We start from the raw sequence: 26,346 nt of genomic DNA, 5'->3' as shown, positions 1-26,346 counted from the left end.
GACAACATGAAATGGCTCTAGGCACACAGCTATATTTTTTGGGTACGAATATCCCCAGGACTCGATAGAAGGAAACTGCCACACATGACATGACTTGATCACAAGATTGGAATCCACAATTCATAATATCATTAGTAGGGGATCTTATACTTCATTCAGTTATTCAACATCTTAAACATTGTAGGGATTGCATGGATATATTTCGTGTATGTATTATACATAACCATTATCATACATGCTTCATACCACAACAATAGCAACACATCAATAGCATGGAATTCATGTTTAAGTATATAGCTAACACAGACTTGTCATTTAGATATCATGGTATCATGTAAACATAAATTCCTAACATCCCAAACATTTTATCAAACACCTAGCATGCATTTTTTAAGGCACAGGTGTGTTTAATAACTTGCACCATATTACACCACCTAAAGTTCATAGTTTTCAACTAACAACCATATATATTCCATGAAAACACATTTAGATATTATCTTAAGACTTAAACAACAATCATCAATGTTTTGCGGAAATTTTGACTTTTTGAGAGTAGAGTCGCCACTAATTTTGAAAAGGAATTAAGAAACCTTTAGAGAATTACTTCAAACGATTCAAAATAGGAAAATCAGTTTGAGTTAAGAGATTCTGAGTAAGCGGTTCCTATTAACATTTTAGGAAGGTGTTAGGCACCTAAAACGTCCGCTAACTTTCGGTTATCCGATCTATTTGAAAACATTCTTTTGATTAACTTCAGAAAATCAATTTGTTGGGAAAATAGTTGATTAAGGAAAGAGTTTTTGCAAAATTAATCTTTTAGCGACTTAGTTAGGGATTTACTAGCTTCGCAAGAAAACACGTAAAACAAGTAAGCAAAATGAAAAAGGGAAAGGGGAGAAGTAGTGATTTAGGTCATTGGGCCCAAATCAATGAGACCTGTCCTAGTCTAATTGGGCTTTCAACCCATTTTCACCTGTCCTAATCTAGTTTTCGAGTGTTTGGCTCGAATCTCACTTCACCTGTATTAGATATAACTTTGGCTTCGAGGCCCCATATGAATGAAACAAAGAAATAAACAAACAAATCAATAAATAACTAAAAGCGATGATGTAAATAAATAAAAATGATAGCTTTCAACTCCTCCTTTGCCACTACAAATAATGGGGTTTAGCCCATACTTTCTTCTGTCGAGTCCTTGCATTTGTACTACGAGATCATCTTCGAGATCGACTCAGAAGGAAGTAGCCTCAATAGCTCACATCGATAATGCAATTACGGGAAAGAGTCTGTTTGGACTCAAATGCGGGTTCATGCAAAGAAAAGATATATGAATTAATACGTATTCATAAAGATTTGAATTATTTTTATAACAAAGAAAATTCAAGAAGTTCTAGGTTTTCAAGAAAAATCACTACTTCAATAAACATAAAAAAAAAAAAAACTTAGCCACTAAATTGGTGATACCTACGACATGCAACAGTGTCTAATTGGTTTTTAATTTTTAACATAGAGATCGAAAAGAGAACATGTTATGCTAGACTTTGGCACGGAAGTAAACATATGCATGGAAGGGCACTAGTAAAAAGAGTCACTTCTTAATCTTATGTAAAGTTCAAAGAGAGTACATGGCTTTTATTCACTACAGTAGAGATGCTGCAACATGTTGGAGAATCTTCCATTAATAGTAAATCGCGAACGGTTCAAACAAGTAGCCTTAAGTGCCCACCAATGAAAAAGAGTATACAAAAACTAAGAAAGAAATTTTTATTTACGGGCCATTGAAGCACTCAACCAGAACAAAGCACTTTCTGAACAACTTCACTGTGCTAGAAATCACCCCTCGACTTAAGATAATTACTAAAGAAAGGCATAAACAAATTTACGCTACAGAGGAGCCAAAATAGATTCGTTCTACCTCTCCTCTCTTATATTATACCGGGTACAGATGATCATCGAGGAATCATGGGATTTGCTAATTTTTATTAATCGTAACATCATTATTCTTTTGTCATTTGAGAAGCCGAAGAATTCAAGAGGCGGTCCTACTAATAACCCTACCAGCTCAACCACATCAAACTAATGGCAGCGAGCAAAACTACGTCAAGTAACATAGACAAGACACCATAAACCCAAAAACTATTGAAGGAAATCAGAGCACAAAAATTTAATTATGAAATCCGGTGTAACAAGATACAAGTAGCCCGAAACTACTAATCAAAAATCAAAGTATGAAACTTTAAAAATTTAAACCAGCCTTAGCATGATACTAATAGTCTGAAACAAGATCGATACAAGCATCTTTACTATAGGGATAGCTATGGTGATGCGTCATTAACCTGAAACCATTTAACAGACTCATCACTCGAGTCTTAACCAGCATATAGAGTGAGAATATTAGATCGGAACTTAATTTACAACATTATTTCGGCCACACAACAGGCTAGAAAGAACCATTCATAGATAAAGTTAGCGGATTTTAGGACACTTTTGACGAAGAAGCATGCCTTTAAAAGTACCAAGCAGTAGCATGAATCATATTTACTCAAATATCACCATAGCGATGTCTATCATGAACAAAACTATGGCTAACAAAGCCATCTATCAATAAAGAAATCCAGCGTACAACGTTACTAAAAATTTACTCGAAGCTATAGAAGGTCAAGATGAAGACAGAGCACTCGAGAACTCAAAGGGATAGGAGGTTACCTTTCAAGGAGCAGCAAACGGGACTCGAGCTATTAGCAAAATTATCCCTACTGGGAGCTAATGTTGTCGCCTCGGGAAACTTCTCATTGATCGACTAGCTTTCCTAAACATAGTGGATGAGAAATTATTCGTGACAATAAACTCCTTAATTTTAGAGTGCCCAACCCAAATTTTCAAAAACAGCTATTCTAACCGGCCTAAAATTTCTTTCTTGATTTCTTTCGAAAACTGTATCTCTAACCTAAGTTCTCTCTCCTAAAAAAAGACCCTAGAATTTCCTCCACCAGAATTCTGGACGCTTCCAAGAAGAGAAAAAAAAAGAACCCCTCAACAGTAACCCCAGGAACACTTTTATAGGAGACGAATTAGGGTTTCCTTAGGGATTTCAAAAAAAGGGAGAAACTCCAAATTTCCACCCGGATCCCGCTACCCTCCAGCAGTCCGTATCCCCTTTGTACCAAATTCTTCGGATTTTTCCCAAAAATGGCAACTGGTGGACCAATAAGAATATGGGATACCAAATCTCCTTTTCCAACCAATGAAAGACGCCCAAGTACGTACCTAAAACGTACCAAAATCCTGAAATCGCAAAATATAGCCATTATATAAGCCAACTCACTCTTTCTAGCAGCTTCTCGGATCTCCCAGGGTACAACATCGCGTAGGATGAGTGGAGAGGATTAAGACAAGCTAGTTGCGGGTCGATTTGGGTCTGGTCAAGAAGGGTTCGGATTCTAGATTGATTAGTTGCTATCGTTAATGTTGAGCATCGAGTATTTTAGTAAAGAATGGGGGATAAAAGGGAATTATTAATGTGGGCCGGGTCAGGGGTTTTGGTTGGGCTGATATTGGATTAGTCTTGGGTTGATGTTATTAAGTGAGTTGGGTCAATGTTGGGGGTATGGTCTATTGGGCTATTGGAGGCAGGTAAAAAGGGAGCAAGGAAGTGAAGTTGGGCTTGGATTTAATTGGAAAATTGTTGGGTTGTCTGAAGTTCTGGGCTAACGGCCCAACTGAAAAGGAGAAAAGGCTGAAATTGAGTTTAAATTAATTGGCTCAAGGTTGGGGTTATTAAATAACCTAGTTAAATTTAATTGGATCAAAATGATCCCAATCAGGAAATAGTAATTTTTGGAGATTAAGATTGGATTACAATTCAAACGACTTATTTAAATTATATCCAAATTGAATATCTGTTGGCCAATTGCATTACGATTGGGGCCAATTTGATTTCAATTGAGGTCATATTTAATTCGTTCGCTAAATTGAATCACAATCTGGCACGAATCAAGTAACAAATTAACCTCGAGTTTCTTAATTTGATAAAAATCCAACAAATATTTCTCCACGATAAAAATATTTTGAGAGTAAATCATATTTAAAACCAAGTTTTATCCATTTGAATTAATTTTTAAGTTTATCAATAAAAATCTAATTTTAATGAAAAAGATCACTTAAATAACAAAATTTTTACACCCTCGTATGCAAAAAATGTATAATCGTTAATTAAATGATAAAATTGAATTGAGTAAGTAATTTAAACTAGCATTTATTTGAACAAAATAATTGTTGTGATTTTATTTTAAAATTGAAGAAACTCGAAATTAAATTGAATTGCGGAGGGCAAAAATTAGGTGTCAACAATCAACATGTACACGCTCATATCACCACAAAAAGTTCACAAAGCAGTATTTAAAACATGGTTCTTGATCTCTATGAACGGATTGGATCTATAGATGAACACTATGCATACTTTAGATTAATAATCCGTGAAGATAGTAGTGAAATAAGCTTGGAATTTGAAACCCCCAATTGAACCCTAGACTTGTTCTTGGTTGTTCTTGAGTGAATTTTGATAAAAAAGTAATGTAAAGAGCTAATTTGGGGCCTCAATCCCGTGTTTTGGACTTATATAGGGGGGGCGAAGACGACCCACCCCTCTAGATGCGTCATTTAATTTCTATGAAAATTACCCGATTTGGACCCCTGGAGCGACGCGGATACATCGCGTTTCCACCCGTTTGTTACCTGGAAACTCACTGTGATGCGCTGGAATTGCAGAGAGACACTGGAAATTGACGAACGTCATTTCGGCTTATGGCGCAATGCGCCACTGACTGAATTGACGCTGCTGAAACTTTAAATCGCCATAACTTCTTCACCCGGTGTCCATTTTAGGCAAATTTGGTATCGACGGAAAGCTTATTCAATTATATACAATTTGGAGGGTATAAATCTGCTAGAATACCATCTATAAACCAAGTTATGCTTGTTCAAAGATGAGCTATGTGAAATCACACATGAAAACTTGGTGGATTCAAAAGTTCCTAGCTTGGCTTACTCTAAGTGACTCTTATGAACATGCTTAACACATCATAAGCTCTATTATCACTAGGATACTCATCCTAATTCATGTAATCAAATATAAATCATTGGATAAGAGGTTTCATGTGTAGGAACAACGGTTCATTTTTTAGCTTAGAAATATACGGGGTATTACAACCTACATCTAAAGACTAAACTAATTCCACATTTGAGCCACAAGTCATTAATAGGCAGCTTAAACTTCCATAACCTCCATAGGAAGAAATTGTTTTATGGAATCACTTTTCTTCATATGAACTTTCAATGATTCTTAATTGTTCTTGTTTGTCTGACAAGATCGTAAGTACTAGAAATAGTAAATTTACTATTTGTTGTGGACATCCGCCAAGGAATATACCAGGGTGATGCTTCTTTACTTATGGTAATATTTCACAATATGTTCTATAATATCTTCAGAAAATAGACCTTTCAATTTTTGCATATCCCACATGTCTTCTGTCATGAGTGAATCTATATCACCATTCTCTTTTTCTATTTCAAAATCAGGCTCAACCACATGATATAAAGCTCCTAACCTATTCCAATTGTCAAACCAAATGCTTGAAGAGTCCACAGTGGGCTCCACCAAATATCTTGATCAATGAAGTCTCTTGCTTCAAGCATCTTTTTTCATATTTGACGCCCATTTTTTCACTGCACTGCTATTGAAATAAAGTTTTTACAATATTTTTTCTACATGTAATCAGTCCACAGAGATCTAGTGGTCTTGAATAATTACCAAAGCATAGCAAACATGGCTGTAGAGATATCAAAAAGATTTTTAAAGCCTACTCCACCTTTCTCTGTGGGAAAATACATATGATCCCAAGCAACTCAGTGTTTGTTTTTCCCCTCCTCTTTTATGCTCCACAAAAACCTATTAAAGATTTTGAGCAACTCATACACAGTAAACTGGGGGAGCACAATTGTTGATAATAAATACAGAGGAATGCTCTGTAAAAACACTCTTGATCAACATAGATTTTTCTCCAAATGATAAAATCTTTCCCGTTCAGTTTTGAAGCCTATTTTTTACCTTATTGATCAAATCATTATAGTTTATCTTCCTTTTTCTTTCATGAGTAATGGTACATCCCAAATACTGAAAAGGAAAACTTCCTTGCACAAAATCAGTGATACTACCTACTTCACCCATCAAAGAAGCTACAACCCTCTTATATATGTAGAAAGAACTCTTATGACTGTTAATTCTTTGCCCTAAAATGTCTTGATAATCTTTCAACACCTGTATCATTAACTCTAAAACTGATTTATCAGTAGATGTAAAAATAATTGTTTCATCTGCATAAGTCAAATGGTTTAAATTTCTACTCCATTTAGGCAAATCATATCCCTTCTACATGCCATTCTCAAATAAATTATTTAAAGCTCTAGATAACACCTCAACAGTAAGAATAAACAGTGTTGGTGATAGTGGATCACCCTATTTCAATTTTCAGTAGAATGAATAAAAACATGTGACTGACCATTGATTATGATAGAGTACCAATTATTAGCAACTAATTATCATATTAGATCAATTAAGTCTTCAAAAAAAATTATTTTTTTTATCACCTTGGTTAGGAATAACCATGAGACTCTATCATATGCCTTAGACATGTCCATCTTTAACACTACATTAGCAAGCTTTCCACTTAATCTTATATCTGATACAATCTCTTGTCTGAGTAGGACATTTTCAATAATGCTCTTATCTTTAATAAAACCTAATTGATTACTTGAGATTATCTTAGGCAAAAAATCCTCTATTTTGTTATGAATGACTCTTGATAATGCCTTATTAATAAAATTACTGAGACTTGTGGGTCTGAGATCAATAAAACTCTCAACCAATTTTTTTAAGGACCAGTACAAGGTTGGTATGAGTAATATTTTTAGGAAAATTATTACTTTTGAAAAAATCTCTTACCATTTTAAGCACATCTTGTTTTACCACTTTCCAGTAGTGTTGATAAAATAGACCTAAGAAACCATCCGGCCCACTAGCACTACTATCATTAAAGCTGAAAACAACTTTTTTCACTTCTTCCAGGGTTGGTTCTGCACATAATTTCTTATTTTTTTCAACTGTAACTGTATCTGGGTTGCAAATGGTTGTGTTCCTTTCTTCATTAACAACAGTACAGGAGAATAATCAGATGTTGTTCTTGGTAAGTACTCTACCCCTATCTCTGTAACTCATGTCTGAAGATGATCATTAGTGAATAAGTTATCCAACCTCTCAAAAATACAGTCATCCCTTGCTCTCCTACTATTCCACCATGTGAATGGGCTTCCTTTAAAATGTCAAGTTCACATGAATTTATACAAAAGAAAAAGTCCTCTATCTCCTGTAGAGTCATTGGTAATCCATCTATTTTTTCCCTTTCACTGAGAATAACATTAAAATCTCCCCCAATCAACCAAGGTAAATTAAATTGAGACATGTTATATATATATTACTTCATAGTGATACTCTTTCCCCCCTCTGTGCACTTAGCATATACCATTGTCACCAAAAGTTGTTTCTGCTTCTCTTGAATTAGGATCCTGATTGTAATCTGTTGATTTGTATTGTTGATAATATCAACATTTGTATTATCTCTAACAAAAAAACATATTTTACCATTTATGTTTGCACCAGCACTGTACATATTGAGCCTTCTTTTGTACCTCTGAATGTGCTCCACCTACTGAAATAGCTCCATAAGAGCTATTAAAAGGAATCTATGATATCTATTGAGCAATTGTTGTTTTGTAAATGCCTGATGAGTATTTACCGACCTAATATTTCAAAATAGTTCTTTCATCATTTACAAGATTTAGACAGTGCCACCCCTTTTTTGGATGCTAAATCTCAGGTCTTATTTCTTTTCTTTCTTGTTGTTTTTTCTCTCGTGTTTTAGTGATACATCTGCTTGTTTCTTGTATGCTCCATCTCATTATATGCATCTCTAGTTTCATCATCCACCTTTCATTTTTTAATTCTCCAACAGAACTCTCTTCTATTCTATGTATGACCAGCTTATGTAATGTTCTAACTAGACTTTTTTGCTTACTACCACCTGCTCCAAACTGTTGTCCAGTATCCTTCAACTCATAGGTAAAGTCTCACTCATATATGAATCAACTTTTCCCCATGTTATCACTGTTGAAGGCTTCACATAAATCTCAGGTTCTCGGATTACCATTTCTTGATCTGATAAAGAACTTATAGGTGAATGCAAGTGATGGTCGCAGTGGATTGCTCCCTCTAAGTAATTCTTTTTTTCCATTTCAACTACCTCCCCATTTGTTGTTGCTTTCCTGCCTCTCATTTTTAGATTTTCTTGTATTTTGTTTATGGTTTGACCAAACCTGTCCTTCTTTGTTGCTTGATCTGTACATACTGTCTGAAAAAAAACATTCTCTACCCATTCCTTGGTGTTATAAGATTGCTGGTTGATTTTAACTTGATCATTAGCAACCTGCTCCTACTTCTTGTGTACATTCTCTTTCAAGTTGTCTCCTTCTTCTTTTGATAGATCTTTTTCAAGAACCTCTTTATTTAGCAAACCAAATTGACTAGTAATTTTGAAAGCTTCTTCTGAAGTCACTGCTTTCTCACTTAAAATTGTATTTGCATTCTTATTTCTAGTGAATGTTCTATTGGTTGGGTGCCATTTATGATAGACTTTTCCATGTCCCCAGCCCCCTGATGGACCTGAAGTTGTTTCTCTTGTCTATGCTATGACTCTTTCTCCACTTCAAATTCTTCTATCTTTAATTCAGGATGCAAAATTCTGCAATCTTATTCCTATGCCCTTGCAGTTTGTATCTCTTACACTACTAAAAAAGGGTCAAAAAGTGATGAATTGTGTCGCTTTAAAAAGCGAAGAGAAAAGCGACACTGTCTGTCGCTTTTTTAGTTTAATTTTATTTTTGTTTATTTTTTATTAAAATCGACAGCCAATGTCTTAATATCCGTCGCTTTTTTCGCGAATTATTGTGCCAACTAATTAACAAAGAATTTATAATTTTTTTAATAAATGTGACGGATAGTGTCGCAATTTATTTAAAAATAATAATAAATTTATTGAAAAGCGATGTAGTCCGTCGATTTTTAAATTTGATTTTTATTTTTATTTATTTTTATTAAAAGCGACAGACAACGTCACTATAATTTTTGTTTTTTAAAATAATAATTCTAAAAAAGCAATGCTATCCGTCGTAATTTGTAATTATTTTTAATTTTTCTTTATTTTTTTACAAAAAGTGACGAACAGAGCCGTTTTTGTTAAAATTAAATAAAAAATAATTTTTTGAAAAGTGATGTTCACTGTCGATATTTGATATTTTTAATTTAATAATAAATAAATAATTTTTATATTTTCAAAAATTAAATTAAATATATAAATTTTTAAAAAATCATGATCATCGTCGAAATTAAGTAAACTTTTTAGTCCACACCATATTAAGGCAACAGACCCATTTTTTTCTTTTTCTCTCTCTCTTCCTTCCTTTCTCTGTTGCCTTCAACGCCATTTCTTTCTCTCTCTCCCTTGCTCTAACGTCGCAGCTAAAGCTCTCGTCGACGAGGTACGTTTTTGCTAATTAGTGAAGAGTAAGTTGAAATTACTGGTTAGAATTTGTTAATCTTTAACTGAAGTTCTAATTTAAAGACACCCTAATGAAGAACTTTTAATAGTATATATATATATTCAATCTCCTTTACACATTTATTCCATATGAATTATTCAAATTAATCGTAGATTTTGAATGTGGAATGGTTAAACAAAAAGGGTAAACAATTTAGTGGTATACATAGTGGTAACTGTTGCGCTGGACGGATGTTGCGCTGGATGTGTGGACTGACCCGAGGGGATAGAGTTCGGAATGAGACTATCCGGGAGAAGGTTGGTGTGACTTCAGTGGAGTGTAAGATGCGGGAAGCACGATTGAGATGGTTCGGACACGTGAAGAGGAGGGGCACGGATGCCCCGGTCCGTAGGTGTGAGAGGCTAGCGTTGGATGGTTTTAGACGGGGTAGGGGTAGACCGAAGAAGTACTGGGGTGAGGTGATTAGGCGGGACATGGAACAGTTACAGCTCACCGAGGACATGACCCTAGATAGGAAGGTATGGAAGATGCGAATTACGGCAGAGGATTAGGGCCAGTTCGGGTCGCTAGTGTAGGGAATAAATTGGTGGGGGTGTATTCCTGTTATGATTCCGTATTCAATGTTCCGTGTTCCGTGTTCCATGTTTATTACGAATATGTGCTTTCCTCCGCTGTATATTCCTGCATTCCTGCTTTACTCTGTTTTATATTCCTTATGGGTGCCGTATCTATGTTATGTCATCTGCTTCTGTGCTGTACTATGTGTTTGTGTGATATCTCGTGACTTGAGCCGGGGGTCTTTCGGAAACAGCCTTTCTACTTCATCAGAGGTAGAGGTATGGACTGCGTACATCTTACCCCCCCCCCAGACCCCACTAAGTGGGAATACACTGGGTTTGTTGTACATAGTGGTAACTGTATATACTCAACGAATTGTTTTCACATCCCAAAGCACATTTCTGCACATTTTTCTTATCTAGTGATATTTGGGGATATAATGTTTCCTATTCTATTTATGATGGGTCAAAATAGAGCCGTGTTTTGGGGATTGAATCCTAAAACACGCATCTCGTCATACATCTTTCGCGCATCGGGATATCTCTTTGCTTGAAATAATCCCTGGAAAATAGTAGAGTATGTTACAATACTAGGTTTTATTCATTTTAGATGCATTTCTCTCAAGAGATCTATGGCTTTGTTTATTCGCTTTTTGGTTGCAGTACCAATTGATTAGAATGGTGTAGCTAGTAGTGTTAGGTTGAACACCTTTCTGTTGAATGTAGCTAGTAGCCTTTTTTTAGAATGTAGTTGTCAAAGGTATTCCCAAAGTATGAATGTCTTTAATGATATGAATAACAACAGAGCATTGCTTAATCTTCGTAATGAGCTTCAACACTTCAGTGAGGCTACATGAGTTTATATAAAGACTAGTGAGGTTATGAACTTCAACCTCAGTTCTAGATCAGCTAATTTATGAGCAAATATTGTGGGTTGATAGTTGATGTTTTGCATATCGCCTTGAAACCATTTTTTGGAGATATAGTAACATTAACTTACTTGTGCAATAGTTAACTTAAGAAACATCTAAATTTTGCAGATCCACCATAACACACATTGACTTAATTTTATTCTAGCAACAAAGCAACTTAGCTATTTAGCCTATATTATGATTTTACAGTTGACAAGTTATATCAATTCCCAAAGTTCAACCTAAACAGTGAATGTGTGCTGCTTTTTTTAACTTCGTACACATTCCCTTAGTGTTTCACTCATAAGAAAATGTTTGTTTAACTACTATATTGCTTCATTTGTTAAGTGGTCAGCATCAAGTGATATAATGTTGATGCTAACCTTTTACTTTATTTGTGATATAATATTTTCATTATGAACAGGTTGGGTTGCTATTTCTTGAAAAAAAAGGTTGGTTGCTATTTTTCGACAATCACTTGCCTCTTTCTCTTCAAATTAGGTCAAATAAAGGTAAGTTTATTTCTCTCTATTTTTTTATAGTGAAGGCTTTATATGTAATGTAATGGTGGGATTATTTGTTGTAGATGGCTTTTAAAGCCATAGGTTTTGTGATGATTATATGATGTGAGAGGGACATGCGACGCCTTTACTTATTAGCTTTATTAAATTTATTGAATTACCTGACTTATATTACAATTGAGAATGTGAACTAGTGATTAGAAAATGGTTACATGTAGTCACTTGAAATGTGAAGTTATGATTTGAAAATTATTAAGTGTAGTTACTTGAAATTGTGAACTTGTGACTTGAAAATGATTAGTTAAATGGGTACTTGAAATTGTGAACTTGTGACTTGAAAATGGTTAAGTGTAGTCTCTTGAAATGTGAAGTTATTATTTAAAAATGATTGTGTTGTAGTTACTGGAAATTGTGAACTTGTGACTTGAAAATGTGTAAGTGTAGCTACTTGAAATGTGAAATTAATGATTTGAAAATGGTTAAGTGTAGTTACTTGAGATTGTGAACTTATGACTTGAAAATTGTTAAGTGTAGCTACTTGAATTGTGAAGTTAATGACTTGAAAATGCTTAAGTGTAGTTACTTGAAATTATGAACTTGTGACTTGAAAATGGTTAAGTGTAGTCACTTGAAATTGTGAACTTGTGACTTGAAAATGATTAAGTGTAGCTACTTGAATTGTGAAGTTAATGACTTGAAAATGCTTAAGTGTAGATACTTGAAATTGTGACCTTGTGACTTGAAAATGGTTAACACGATTTAAGTGTAGTCACTTGAAATGTGAACTAATGACTTCATTTTTATATGTTTTAATGTAAACTTGCATATTATTGAATATCTATATTTTTGTAGATGGATCATCGTATCATTTGTGGATGTATGATATGGATTATGAAAAAGTTGGTGGTTTAAAACCCCCATATCTTAATGGTATCAGAGGTTTTATTGATCATGTTATGTCACTCGATCTATATCAAAAAAATAGAGTGCTTAGGTGTCCTTGTAGTTCATGTAGGTGCTTGAAGTTTTTTCAACCATATATAGTTATGACCCATCTCTATCGTAATGGATTCAAGCCAAAATACTTTGTACGGGTCGATCACAGAGAGAGAGATAGGTTGAATGGTATATTTTATAATTCATTGCATGTGGATGAATATGACATGCTTGTACATGGTCGACATGCTAGGATTCAATATGTTAGAGTTCAACATAGGATGCAACATGATAGGGTACAACATGATGATAGAATTCATGAAATGGACAATGATGCTTTTGAAATTGGGGATGGATGGAACCCGAATAGAATTTAAAAGAAAATCCCAATGAAGAAGCAAGAGGTTTCTATCAATAATTAGAAAAGGCTAGTCACCCACTATGTGACGGGAGTCTGCATTCTACTTTATCTGTTGCAGTTAAATTAATGAGTATCAAATTTGATTGGAATGTTGCTCAAGCTGCTATGGACTCTATGGTTGGTTTTTTTGGGTGAACTAGTAATTCCAGAGTTGAACATACCTCAGAATTTTTATCAAGAAAAGAAATTGGTTTCCAAGTTGGGATTGTCATATACTAGAATCCATTGTTGTATAAATAGTTGTATGTTGTTCTATAAGAACGATGCTGAATTAGAAAATTGTAAGTTTTGTGGACATGCTTGTTATAAGCAGACTCCCGGTAGAAAGATGGTTTCTATAAAAGCAATACACTATTTACCTCTTATACCTAGGCTAAAGAGGTTATATGCTTCGATGAATTCTGCCTCACACATAAAATGGCACCATGAAAATAGAAGGTCACTAGGTGTCTTCTCTCATCCATCAGATGGATAAGCTTGGAAGCATTTCGATGGAACTTATCGTGATTTTGCTAGTGAACCAAGAAATGTTAGATTGGGGTTGTGTGCAGATGGTTTCATACCATTCTTTAATTCTAGCACACCTTATTCTTGTTGGCCTGTATTTATTACTCCATGTAATCTCTCACCTAAAATGTGCATGAAAAGTCCCTACATATTTCTAAGTTGTATTATTCCAGGTCCCCGCAATCCAAAAAGTTTGGTCGATGTATTTCTCTAGCCATTGATAGATGAATTACTACAATTATGGCATGAAGGTGTAGCGACATATGATATATCAACTAAGCAGAATTTTTTTATGTGTGCAAATTTAATGTGGACTATTAGCGATTCTCCTTGCAAATTTAATGACTTGAGGCAGGAGGACGAAGTGGTGGTGAGGTTGGATTCCCAAGATATTTGTAAGAGATGGGTCTATGATTTAGGGGAATGAAGAGATTGATGAGAATGTCGCTAACCGTATTGGAGCGGGCTAGATAAAGTGAAGGCTCACCTCAAGAGTGTTGTGTGGCAGGAAGGTGCCCCTTAATCTTAAAGGCAAATTCTATAGATCACCTTAAGCTTAAAGGCAAATTCTATAGAGTGACAGTCTGTCCAGCCATGCTGTATGAAGCGGAGTGTTGGCCTATCAAGAACTCCCATATTCAAAAATTGAAGGTGGAGGAAATGAGAATGTTGCGCTGGATATGTGGGTTTACTAGAGGGGATAGAGTTAGAAATGAGATTATCCGGGAGAAGGTAGGAGTGGCTTCAGTGGAGGACAAGATACGAGATGAAAGGCTGAGATAGTTTGGGCATGTGATGAGGAGGGGCATGGATGCCCCTGTTCGCAGGTATGAGAGGCTAGCTTTAGATGGCTTTAGGAGGAGTAGAGGCAAGCTGAAGAAATACAGGAGAGAAGTAATTAGACATGACATGGAGCAGCTTCAGCTTACCAAGGGCATGACCCTAGATAGGAAGGTGTGGAGGTCACGGATAAGGGTAGAACGCTAGGGTGAATACGTGGGTTGTAGCAAGTAGTTAGGAGAGTCCCTATTTAGCTGGGTTAGTAATCGTAGGATTGTGCCAATAGGTAGGAGCCATTTTCCAGGAGAGTTCGGGTGTGGTGGGTGGCTTTGGTCTGTGAGTGGAGGTTATTACTAGGCGGGTGTCCTATTTCTTATTTCTTATTGCTTATGCCTCTTAGTTCCCCTATTTCGTATTGCTCTGAGTTCTATTTTACTATTTATTATTCTTTACTCTTGTTAAGCCACCCATCCTTCTTCACATTTCATCACGACTTTGTTTACTATTCTTTATCTTGAGCCGGGGGTCTATCGGAAACAACCTCTCTACTTCTTTGGAGGTAGCGGTATGGACTGCATACATTTTACCCTCCCCAGATCCCATTGTGTGGGAATACACTAGGCTTCTTCTTGTTGTTGTATTAGCGATTTTCCTGCATATAGGATGTTGTCTGGTTGGATGACTGCTGGAATGTTAGCTTGACCATATTGCATGGAAAATAGTAAAGCATTCACTTTAAAGTATGGTCGAAAAAATTGTTGGTTTGATTGTCACCACCAGTTCTTACCAATGGACCACGAGTTTAGAAGGATGAAAAATGCCTTAAAAAGAATAAGATTGAGAATGATCCGCCACCTCCATTACTGTCAGGACATTAGATTTGGGACAGAGTTTGTAATTTGCCTAAAGTTACAAATGGTCCACCTTCTAGACTTCCTGGATATGGTGTTGAACATAATTGGACCAAACAAAGCATATTTTGGGAGTTGCCGTATTGCAGGGGCAATAAACTAAGGCATACTCTTGATTTGATGCACATTGAGAAAAATTATTTTGATAATTTATTCAACACAGTTATGGATGTTAAGGGAAAGGCAAAAGATAATTCAAAAGTTCGAATGGATATTAAAGAGTATTGCAAGAGAAAGGAATTGTGGTTGAAGGAAAAAGAAAATGGTAAATTGTTTAAGCCCAAGGCCAGTTTTTCATTCACATTAGATGAGAAATGGGAAATATATGAGTGGGTTAAGAATTTGAGGATTCCCGAGGGCTATGCTTCGAATTTAGAAAAGCGAGCGGATATGGAAGAAGGGAAGTTGATTGGTATAAAAAACCATGATTGTCACGTTTTTATGGAAACCTTGATTCTAACGTATTTAGCCACCTTCTTAAGAGGATATGGAAACCAATCATAGAGATGAGTTTGTTCTTCAAAGATTTGTGCTCGGGAAAGTTGTTGGAGTGTAGCTTGGACAGAATGTAGCAGAATATTCCTGTCATCACTACTAAGTTGGAGAAGATCTTTCCATGTGGCTTTTTTGATGTGATGGAGCATCTTCCAATTACCCTCGTAGAAGAGGCATGACTTGGAGGCCCAGTTCAAATGAGTTGGATGTATCCAGAAGAGAGGTAAATTTTTTTAAATTATTTCCATCATTTTCTTAAGAAAATTACTTTTATCTACCTAAGATAAAATTATGCAAACAAACTATTAAGCAAAGGGGAAAGATTGAAGAATCGGTTGGTGAAGCTTATCTTGCAAAAAAACTGTTTATTTTTGTTCTTACTACTTTGGGGATGAAGTACCATTTAAGAGAAATAGGTCCAATCGTAACGATGAAGGTGATGATGATCCTATGTTTCCACCTATATCAATTTTTACCAATTCGAGTAAAGGGTCTAAAAGTTATTGTACATGAGCCCTCACTGGTATGAAAAGAAAATCTATTATGACACATGTTTTGCTCAATTTTCCACAGATTCAACCATATCTTGAGTAAGTGTTAATGATGTTATCGAATTATATTAATTTGTTAAGGACACTTCACTAATTAAAAAATCTTAATGATGTACACTTGACAATTTATTTATTGGAAATTGGGGTAATGATGTCATATATACGAGGTTTTCCGATTGACTTGAAGAATATGTAAGTATGAAAGATCATATATGCATTTACTAAAATTATATATAGGTCATTTAATAAAATTTATATTTTGATTTAACGATATGTAGGTTTTGGATGAACATAGTACCGTCGAACATTTGCCATTGGTGAGAGATATTATATTTGGTCCTGCAACTCAAATTAGGACAATGAATAAACATTGTGTGAATGGTTTCAAGTTTCAAACTAAGAAAGTTTCTAAGTATAAGAAAACTAATAACAGTGGAGTGTGTGTTGAAGGTGATGTCGATGGTAATGGTCAAATCGTTGAATATTTTGGTGTCATACAAGAGGTATTAGAAGTTAGGTACCCTGGTTGGCCAAAAAAACAAATAATTCTATTTTGGTGCAAGTAGTTTGATCCATCACATAGAGGTACCAGGGTGAATAACAACATAATATAATTGAAGTTAAGCACACGAGGCAATATAATCGCTATGATCCCTTTATCATTGCACAAAATGTATATTATGCTAAATATCCATTGCGCAGAGATAAAGCCAATTGGTAGGTGGTTATAAAAACTAAGCTTGTGGGGAGAATTAAGATTGAGAATGTGTCAGATATGGCATACCAGAACGAAGTTGCAGTTGTTGATCAAATAGTAGATGATGAGTCGGAAAATAATCTCAAACATCCTCAACGCATATTAGAAGAAGTTTCTGATAATGAGATCATTGACATCGCAAATATTGTGGAAGAAATAGACAAGGGAAATGAATCATTCTGGGAGGACGAATGGGACCATGAAAATGAAACAATGGATGAGGAAAAATGGGAGAATACTGAAAATGTAACAAGCGATGAGGAAGATTGAGAGAATATAGATTAGCTTGTTAGTTTTTTATATGCTAATGATGTAACTAAGAATGGGATTCTTGCTAATTTTGTTGTTGTTTAAGTTTATATTGTTAATTATTGTGTTTTGAGAATATTTTTTGTCGGTTCTAAGTAATTTGGCTTCAGGTTTAGTGTATTGTATTTGGACATGATATGTTTGTTATATATTTTCCTCTTCTCTTTGATTATTGTAAGCTTGCATTTCTCTGGATATGGATTATATATATATATAAATTGTACTATTCTGTCCTACCGTGTTATGGATATGGAGTATAGCTGGATAATCTTTTGTTTAGTGCTTCTTCTATGTCGTGTTTTATGCATTTTCTATTATGTTTTCTTTGAAATATGGTAGGATGAATCTATAATACCCCGTACTTTTCTTAGCTCAGTTTAACTCCTAGAATGTCAAGGGTTAGCTTCATAAATGAATTACTCTTGATACATGAAGAATTTTCTAGGTTTAAACCCTCTAATATGTAGATAATTGGATCAATTTTCCAACAATATGAATTTCGCCTCAATTCGATACTCGGTTGAGAAGTTATGGTGATTTTAGTTAAAATAGTAGGCCATTTCAACAGGCACTACATCGTGGTGAAAGGCAGAATCGCAATTGTTCGATTCGAGTGAAGCACCGTGATTGGCTCGCGTCACGGTGAAGTTCCAGTTCCTGCTCCTCCCTTTTCTAGTAGCCTAACACGATTTCACCGCATCGCGCCATAGTACAAAATAACACTCTTTCTTTTTCCAGTATGGCACCGCGATAGGCATCGCGTCGTGCCGAGTGACAAAATCGCCTTCCTATTTTTCGAAGTTGATTTTTAAAGGGGTAGTTTAGTCTTTTTCCAAGTCCCAATTCGTGAATAACACTGAATTAATCCTATTCTAACCATTATATGCTCATTTTTCATCAACTTTCTCTCAAAGAAACCCTAGAATATCAAAACTTCATTCCCAAGAAATCCAAATTTCACCATTCTTTCTCCAAAGAAACTCAAAATTCAAGATTCCCAATTCAAGAGCTTCAAGAATCTATCTTCAAGGGCACCAATAGGAACACAAAGTCCAAGTTTCTTCCTTTGTTCATCAATTAAGGTATGTAGGGTTTTCAACAAGGATAATCCTTTCATCCTTGTGCCCAAAATTAGTTTTTGAAGATAATCTTACATGAGTTTTGAATTAGGGTTCATACCCAATATTGTTACTTGCAAGATTATGAGATTTCAAGTGATTTTGACGTTGAATTGCATGCTTACTAATGTATTTTCATGCGTATTTCAATAATTTCCAGATTTAGACTTGAATTATCAATATTTTCATTACTTAACATGAGTTTTATGATGATTTGACATGAAATAGATGCATGGGTTATTAGCCCTAGTTTGAATGGTGATATTTCAAGAAGATTATACTTTTAAGCATCCCATGACTTGTTATATTCAGATTTTGAACAAAGATTTGATCTTTTGATCTCAGCTTAGATATTGAATTCACTTTACAGATTTAGCTACAGTTACAGTAAACAGATTTACAAGAGATTTCCATTGTAATCCCTTATATTAGTTTTAAAAGTGGATTTCCAACAGAATGAGAATACAGATTAAAAGGAGTAGTATTTAGCACTAAGTTGGGTATGTTCACATGCCCCGGAACTACGAGCCAGCGTAGGTTCAGATTATCAGATTATTTCCATTTCTATATGGGTAAAGTTAGAAAAGTAAAGCCAGCCATTAGCATTTCTGTTAGAGCCCGCCTACTTGTAAGCTAATCTAGTCCATTTCTAGTTTTTCTACCCTCGAACCAGTGCTAAGATAATCCCATCAAGAAGTGGAAGGAAAGCTAATTCCACAATCGTCTTTAGGTCGCCAACAACTCAATCATCTTTAGGTGGCCTATCATAGTTATAGATGTGATCACTTAGATTAGGTTATACTCCTTGGAAATAGTATGACACCTCTTCCCAATGTGAGATTTTCCCATAAGGGAACTAGACATTGGACGCTATGATAGCTCACATAGTGTATGCCGGTTAGAAGAACCTCCTTAACTGTAATGACTTACGGAATAGTTATTTTTAAAAGGATTTCCCTACAACCTATAGAAAAGAATAACAGAAAAAGCTTTTAGAACTAAGTGTAAAGGCTCACAGCTTTACTCAGATGTTGCTTTATGAAAGACATTAGCTACAGATTTCAGTTTTCAGATTTCAGATATAAAAGTGAGTCCTTTCTACATTTAGACAGCATGATTTAAAGATAGAATACAAGTACAACTTTTAGAAACTAAATGTTATGACTTTCTAGATCTATGCAACATGTTTTGCTATTCATGATTATGATTTTCAGTTTTCAGATATTCCGGCTTATGTGAGTCATCTACATTTAGCATGCATTCTTTTACAAATTTATAATAATATTGAGATATTGATTTACTTGTGCATTCACCCCCATATACTCAATACAATCCAGAAGTACTGATCCACATATACGTCTATGTGCTACATTGTCTCATAATGTAGGTTCAGGTGCTCATTTCCAGCAGCGTGAGTGATTTCGAGCATCTCCATCTACATCCCGATCGTTGGTGAGTCCCTCATAGTTCGGAGGCTTGGTCATTCAGTTTTTTAGCTTATTAGTATAAGATGATTCAGTATTTTCAAACAGTTCGAGTCAGCTGGGGGTTTGTCCCAGTGACTCTCTAGCATTAGAAGTAGAGACTTGTTAGACTGCTAGATAGATATACTTCAGATTTTCAGTATTGATTGATCAGACTCTTGAGTTAGTATTTTCAGATATTATATTCAGACAGTTTCAGCTTAGCTCATACAGAATTTCGCATTTTAGCTTGATTTTATATATCCATACTTCCCTATTATGAGTTTCAGATTTAGTAGATGGCTTGCAGGGTTAGCTTAAGGATACTCATAGTCTTGAGCACCGTGTGACTTCTCAGAACTCTTTTTTGGGGCATTACAGAATCCCTAAGCTTGCTTGCGTTCTTTATTAGATGTATGTTTTGCATCGTAGCGCTACGATGCATTTCAGCAAAAGGGTGACTTCCAAAAGGGTGACTTCGTTTTCTTTCATAGTCAGTTGTTGGCATGGATTGATCTATACTCGATGTTGCCAAGGAAATGAATACAATTTCTTTACCTAGTTTTGTTCTAGTAGTACCCTTTTGCAACAGACTATCACTACTACGGGTTTCTGGTTAATTCATTTTTGATTTTGAAATAATTCTTGTAGATTATTGTTTCTTAAAATGCCTGAGCGGCGTTAAAGCAGTCATGAGTCTCAACTGATATTGAATATCCATTTCAATGAGTGAACTGTCAAGCTCTGGATATCAAGTATCGGTCTCATGGTTCTATATTTGAGGAATCTTAATTATTAGTTGATCTTCTTGGCTTCATGTTTAAACCGGTCTGTCAAGTGAAAATGTGCAATGAAGCTAAAGTATAAGTAGGTACTTTCTTATATTCTGTAAAATGTTAGAACCAGAGAACTTTAATAGAGAAGTTAAACTAGATGAACTAATTGCCATACCATTTTCATTTAGGAGTTCAAGTGTTGCAAGTCACATAGGTCCTGTAATAACAAGATACCGCAGAGGGATAGCCCTATATAAGCATTCTGTAAGTTCTAGCATTATGTAAAATTCTTACCTTCGCTGTTTTGGAGATTTCTTTGTCCATTTTGAGCTTATTAGCTTGTCGTAAGTTTGATCAGCGCTGCTAAGAACTGTTTATCAGGACTAGAAATATATGTTACAAGAACTCAGATGTGCATGTACACAAGTATTGAAATTTCTGATATAATTTGGTACATGGCTGAAAACTATTGAAAAGAATTGTTGGCTTTTGATGCTTGGTGGAGTGTACAAAAGGAAGACATAATCAGTATTTGTCAATTTCTTTCTGAGAGCAACTTATAGATATAAGAAGTTTAAGAAGTTTTTGTTTTGTTACTGTAATTTAATCACCAGTAAGTTGTACATTATCGGTGTAAATATGGTAGCAGTTTATATGATATTACTGTGTTGAGATTTATGTTGTGTTTACATAGCTTATGGGATATTATCTACCTATATGAACTGTATTATTAGATAATTTTATCCGTCAAGATTAAAAGAATGAAAAGAGAATCACCTAGTATTTTCATCTTGTATTTGAATTTGAGGTCAGATCTTTAAATTGTAGATCTGAACCATTTAAAAAGAGAAACAAAGTAACAAGGATTAATAAATGGTTTATTCAGCCACGGTTCTGCTATGCAGCCACAGTTCTGCTATGGTGTTGTGTTTCGGTGCATTAGTTGTTCATTGAAAATCCTTTCCTTGCTTGGACTGTCCTACTGTTAGACAGTAGCTAATGTATGACAGCAGCTATTAGAGCTAACTAGTTTAGTGTACGTGTTTCGCACGTGTAACCTAACTATTATTATCAAACTTATCCCAACCGTGACTTTCAATTCTCAATCTGAGACAACTCTTGACTTAACCTAACTCCCTACCCTGACACATCACTCTCGAGTGTCAATCCCAAACCGATATAGGACCCACGATCCAATCTGGACTTGAGACTCGACTTTGAAACTTCACTTGAGTACAGTCTCTCGAGACTTGACCAAACTAACCTCGATCTCAACTCGAGAACAACTTTCGACGTCAGCTTGAGAACCAACCACTACATAGGAATTAGTGTCCAATCTCGACAAGACTTCTGACCTTTGACTCTAACTCTGACCTCCTTGACCTTGGACCTAACTCTTGGACCCCAACCCCAAACCCAAGTCCTAATTATTGACCCAGACTCAAGGTCAAACCCCATTCAAGAGTCAGGGTGGCTCTTGAGTTGGGAGTCGAGGTCAGATCCCAAGTCTTGGGTCAGGAGTCAGGGTTAGATAATGGTTAAGATTCAATGTTAGGTCCTACTTTAGAGTTAGAAGTCAAGATCGTATATCGAGTCAGATATCAGGTCGTGTAGGGTCCAGGGTCAGGATTCGAGTCTCGTGCTAAGAGTTGAAGTTGGGAGTGGAGAGTGGAGAGACGAGGTCAGTTTTTGCTTCGAGAGTCGAATCTTGAGTCAGGAACCAGGATTTAGTCTCGAGTTAAGAATTATGTTAGGGTTGGGTTTTGAGTTGAGAGTAGGGGTTGGGTCGAATTGATAATTCAGATCAAGGTTTATGTTTGTGATCTTTTATAACAAAGGTAAGCCTATTCATTTGTAAAGTTACATATGCCAGTGTAACACATTTCATTACCCAAAAAAGTTTTTAATAACATAAATACGTAAAAATATTACAAAACCAACATAAGGGATACATTTTTAGGGAATAATGAATGCAAAAATTAAAGTAGTCCCACGCAGGGTTAAGATTACTATGTACTATGACATGTCCTTATCTAACGCTCGCTCTTTTCTCTCCCTCAACCACATTCCTAATGCAAGATTAGTTCTTAGGTTATAGTATTCATATAGTCTAAGTTGCGGGACTTATCACCTTCGATGCTACAATTGTGTCGGATTCTTCAAATACACTACTTGTGGAGAATATGACATGTACACTCCGTTTATATTTTCGAAGAGTTCGAACAACATAACACGTTGTAAGATAATTTCTGTTTCGAAAGCTCTGTGCGATACATCTTGCCTATGTGCACATGTTCGAATATGAAAAGCTCTACATGCATTTTCTAATTATGCTATAGTAGATTCTCAGTTGGTTTCATTCACAAAACTAAAAAAAAAAAAAAAAGCAAAATAGTGGGAGATACATATTCTAATTTGCAAACAGAGAAGAGTATCATACCTTCTTTTTCCCTTGTAGTTTACCCCAAAAAATTGCTTCTCCATGATGATTATGTTGAGAATATCAAACAATTTCGTACATCGACGAACAATTGTTAAATTGTACAAAATAAAATAATAATAATAATAATAATAAGCATAAAGCACCATGATCTAGAAAATCATACAAATTATATTAAAATCAAAGAATACATAACCATCAAATTTTTAATATCAAGCCGATAATCAAATAATTAGACAACTCTATAACTTTCAATCATCCCCTCTCCGCCCCCGTCTCCCAAACAATTACGAAGTATTCTTTCAATTGCGCATAATTTTCTAACATTGACACACAAATACAAATAATAGATTATATATATGTCATAAAATCATAATAAAAGACATAAGAAGGAAACCAAAAAGAACGAAGAAGCCTATAGTCGAAAACCTTTTAGAGTTTATTCCTATATAGAGAAAAAGTTGTCATATGTTAGGAGTTTCACTTCACATATATTTAGGAGTAAACAAAAAAAATTTGTATTTTTAGATTTTGTATAAAAAGAAAAAAGTTTCATATATATTACTTTCCATATAGTTAGAATTTTTCTCATATAATTAAAAAAAATTCAAAATAAACTTTTAAATGTTGCATATATATTACTTTCCATATATTTAGAATTTTTCTCATATAATTAAAAAAACCTTTCAAAATAAACTTTTACTTAATATCCGGTGAAAATTTAACTTTAATTTTTAATTGGAATTGCCGTTGCAATGGACTTTCCATATAGAATACGTGGAAAATCCTTTATTTTTCAAAAAGTATCCAATTTCAAAGTGGAGTTTCAAGTAATAGGAGAATCTTAGTAGCTTAGTTGGTTAGTTACCTGAACTTCCACCTTGTTGGTGAGGGTTCGATTCCCCACATTGTAATCCCCTCCCCCATTCTCCATCCCCTGCCCCCAATTTAAAAAAAAAAAAAAAAGAGTTTCACGTAATAACTTTTCCAATTCCAGTTTGAATTCATGTTCTAAACAAATATTTTATTATCATAAATAATAACTAAATGAAAATAAATAGTAAATGGCGATTTTTTCTATTACAAAAATTTTTAATAAAGGGCAAAAAGTTCAAATTATTTTTCTTCACACTTCTAATATATTATAGATGTTGGACAGCAGCTATTAAAGCTCACAAGGTCCACCAGTTTCGTATATGTAATTTATTATTATAGAAGACAAAAGTGATAAAACACTGGTTCAGTTCTGGTTTAAAAATGATAAAAGACTGGTTCAGTTGCTGTAATTGTTAATGGCTCAATTCTGTACCAAAAAACTAGTTCAAAAATGATAAAAGAACACAAGAAAGTGTGCCTAAAAAACACACAGAAACTGGTTCAGTTCTGAACTTGATGCAATGCCATGATCAAAAGATTGCATACTGCAAAATAATTTTGTGATGTCTTTGTTATTACCTCTACCTATATGTTTGCATTTAAATGGTGGAGAGTTGTAAATTCCACATATTCAAAGGGTTGTTAATGACTCCATAACAATAAACTCTCATTATTATATTAAAAAGTATATTTATGGAATGCTAGTATCACTGATAGAATACAAATTGATTTTTATATATGTTAATGTAAACTTGCATACAGATGACATCCAGTGGTAGCGGTGATCGGCCTAGTCCTGATAAGAATTTGAAGTCAACTGCTAAAAAGAAATCTTGAATGCCTATAAATCCTGATGATATTCCTGGTCGACTTTCTTCACAGCCACAGATGCATACCTCTTCATCAGGGAGGTCTTATGTCCCATTTGGCACTAATAATCCTGTAGATTATCATGGTCCCAGAAAGCAGCGACAGATGTGTACTTCTTATGCTCCACATGCTTTCAGGCCTCCTACAAATGTAGGGACTTCGAGATTATCATCTGGTACTCCATCCCCTCGCGATTCATCCCCCCACCTCTCAGGATAGCGGCTGAGAGACAGCTCTAACTCCAATGCGCAGAAATCTACTCCCCCATTTAGTGAACTTTGGGAACTCCCGTGAGTAGCATCTGTATCTGGATCTGCACCTCCACCTCCACCTCCACCTGTAGCAAATGATATTGATGCACATTTTATTAGTCTATTCCTAGAGATAAGGACAGCTACTGTATCTGGATCTGCACCCCCATCTCCACCTCCACCTCTACCTCTACCTTCACCTGTAGAAGATGATACTAATGCACATTTGATTGGTCTAGTTTCTGGAGATAAGGACAGGCTTGGTAGAGTCTTATCGAGCCTGATGGATCTACGTAAATTTATTTTTTATTCGTAAGTTTATTTTTTTATTAATAAAATATCCATGCTTGCATATTTATTTTGTTCTATACAGGTGGCATCCTGCATCAAAAGAAGTTAATAAGAAAGTAAGGGAGAGTGTTAGGAGACTCTTTTCACAACCTTGGCACAGTTGGTCAGAGATTCCAGAAGACCATAGACAAGTCATGTTTGAAGAGTTCAAGGTATACTAGATTTAATTATTATTTAGTTAATTTAATAGTAATAAATATTTGAATATGCGTATACATATTGTAATACCCCGTCTTTTCGTGATGGAATTCTAACCATCGTATCTACGCATCTAAGCTCTAATCCAAGTGATTCTCATGTGAATATAAGTTTCATGATCATTATCCTAGTCTATGGAGTAGTTTAGAGGTGAAAAATGTTCATAGCAATGACCTAGAAAAAAGTTGAGCTAAGATCAATTGATTCGTCCAAAGTTTGACATTCGATTCTACAAGGGTCTACTTCAAACATGTATAACTCTTAATATACATGGAATTTTTCATCCTAGGACCTATCAAATTGTATTTAACTGAATTAGCTTTCCAACGATACCAATTTCACAAAAATCTGATACCCGAGCGAAAAGTTATGGTCATTTTAATGTCTGAGGCAGTTGCACCATGCGATAAGCATGCGACGCATGATATGTCGCACACTAACTATTTTCAGGTTCTGTTTCTGCATTTGTAAGGGAAAAAGTGGTATTTTCCAACCCCTATCCATCTATAACACGGGATTAAACTCCCAAAACACCAAAATAAGTTTATTTTCTTTCAAAGTCACCAAGAATATTCATTAGGATTTCAACCTAAAAATCCAAATATCTCAAGATTCAACCGTAGGTTTTTAATAATTTTTCAAGATTTGGATTCCCCATTTCGAGGGCTATGAAAAACA

At 35.0% G+C, this 26,346-nt stretch overlaps 1 long non-coding RNA gene across 2 annotated transcripts; it reads left to right on the top strand.

The window, feature by feature from the left end:
* Positions 1-6,885: 6,885 nt before the first annotated feature.
* LOC124898955 lies at positions 6,886-20,132 on the top strand. Of its 2 annotated transcripts, none has more exons than XR_007056066.1 (3): positions 6,886-7,241; positions 11,562-11,649; positions 19,831-20,132. It is a non-coding gene; the product is annotated as an uncharacterized LOC124898955 (long non-coding RNA). The 2 variants fall into 2 exon arrangements; XR_007056067.1 differs by lacking the exon at positions 6,886-7,241 and adding an exon at positions 9,497-9,648.
* The last annotated feature ends 6,214 nt before the right edge of the window (positions 20,133-26,346 follow it).

Source organism: Capsicum annuum, chromosome 5, assembly GCF_002878395.1.
Source record: "Capsicum annuum cultivar UCD-10X-F1 chromosome 5, UCD10Xv1.1, whole genome shotgun sequence".
Lineage (NCBI taxonomy): Eukaryota > Viridiplantae > Streptophyta > Magnoliopsida > Solanales > Solanaceae > Capsicum > Capsicum annuum.
Note: the sequence above shows the minus strand (reverse complement) of the source record. Positions and strands in the feature narration are given on the sequence as shown.